Here is a 2,194-nt window from a genome sequence, read left to right as displayed (position 1 = left end):
TACTGGGAAAAAACCAATAACATACACTATTTCATATCATCAATTAGTATCATGCAATGACTCGGAGCCGAAGCCATCCCACTATAACTAACCTGTACCAGAAGAGTTACGGAGAATAATTCTAGCACAGCAACTTTCACAGACTGGGAGATCTTTGCGACTTGATGTGTCAATAGAATTAGTTAGATAGATCCAATTAAACCTTTGATTTAACATATCGTTGTCGCCCGGGGTCAAATCCCGGCATTGAAACCTCGCAGGCACCGTTATGATTACTGGGGCATCGTTCTTATACAAAGCATCGCACTTGCTGCCATTCTTGGGTAAGGGTAGAGTAATTTCCTTCTTTCCTCCGAAAAAAGACAGAGCGTCGGAGAGAGAAAAAACCAATCTGTCGTCCACAATAGCGGAAGTCGTCAAGAATGAACAGTTCAACATCCTTCTCCATCAAAATTGATAGAGGATAGCTGCCGGAAGCTAAAGAACAGGTACGATATATTTCAGACAAGTGACGAACGAGATATGATTTCCCACAACCGCTCGGACCGGCCAAAGATAGATTACAGTTTCGACTACGCCCGACCTCGAGAAGCTTGACTATTGCGGTCGCAAAGTGAGATGGTTGGATTTCGTTATGCGATAATATCTCGAGCATTGCGATTTCCGTCACGCCTTTGCACGCACAGGGACCTTGGGCGGCGTTCGCTGATCTAGCCAAACGAGTCGTTTTAGTTCTCTTGGCCTCTGATGCAGAGTCCTCGATGTTCCATACTCTACATAGAAGGTTCGAAATGGAATCCTTCTGATTGATGATATACTCTTTCACATTCTTCTCCTGATATGCAGCAGCCAGAAAATCGCGTTCGGTCCGCAGTTTGTTCGTCACAATCCACGGGGCGAGATCGCTCAGACGCCTAATCCGACAAGACTGTCCGGTATCTCGCTTCTCATCAGAGGCTCGGGACTCCTTCAACGAGGGTTGCATCGACATGGCAGGGTGATCACGACTCAGATATAGACTAGGATCTATCTTACAGCAGTACGTGTAACAGCTTAAATAGCTTCTGAACGACCGAAAGTTGACAAAAAAATCTGCTATCTCAAATATTTGGCCAGAGATGGCCATCGATGACGTCTAGATGCACAGGTAGATACACGAAAGTGAGTTCCTCCGTTTTCACGATGCTCTTCTGAACAAATACAGTAAAACTTCAAAGGTATACGTTGATGAAGGAATGCTTGCTCGACTATTCGTCCGAAACTCTCCTTGCTCACATCAATCTTGGGGAGGAGTGTATTCTCATTGATGGTACAGGGTTTCGCCCATGTGATAAGATAGTAGCAAGAATAGTCAGGAGAGCACCTCGGGGGTGTTGCGGTTATTGGAAGCTCTGATATGCGGTCCTAAAGTCACTTGAGCATGGCATCGTATGAGCATGGCTACATTCGAAGATACAGATTCTCACCTCATCCTTAGAAGCCTGATGATCGACAGACGGATATATGCTCAAAGGAATATCATCCGGTACCAGAAAGTCTACGATTGACCCAATAGCCGTGTCGAATGTGAGGTTTATATGTGAGGAGTCAGATATATTCGCTTGGGACTGAGCGGCCGAGACATCTAGGAATTCCATGCCAATCAACGGGAGCTGATCAACCGATCACTGATCAGCAGAAAATTAAGAAAAACATAACTTGGAATATTCTCTAGAAGTCAAGTGATCAGCTGATCATCTGATCAGGGGATCAGAATGGACCGCACGTGTTATACAGCAAATGAGGTTCTTTTCTAGATAGGTACCTCAGCGCTCGAAAAAATTAAAGCGAACGGAATTGTGCGAATTAAGCCTTTGATGATGATACCTTGTACTAAATGATGATCGTCCTTTCTCTAGCCTCCCAGGAATGTTCCAATTACAAGGCTCTATCCGTACCCAAGATTGACGAACAAAACTGTCCCCGGTGTTGCGTAAAAATTATGTTGACATGCACAATCATGGGATAATTCACAGCTAACTGGTGATCGCCAGAATGGATCAGTATTTTGTCAGCCGCCCTCTACTCCGCATAACCATCTCCAAACACCTGGTCATGCTATTGATGAGAGTATCTTCGTCGATACTAGAATAAATATCTTTCACTCGCTCCACAAATGCCTCTTTGCCTGGACAGGGACATTCTGCAGTAGCTG

This window comes from Perkinsus marinus (assembly GCF_000006405.1).
Source record: "Perkinsus marinus ATCC 50983 genomic scaffold scf_1104296968460, whole genome shotgun sequence".
Lineage (NCBI taxonomy): Eukaryota > Perkinsozoa > Perkinsida > Perkinsidae > Perkinsus > Perkinsus marinus.
The sequence above is the reverse complement of the archived record's forward strand: the minus strand, read 5'-3'. Positions refer to the sequence as shown.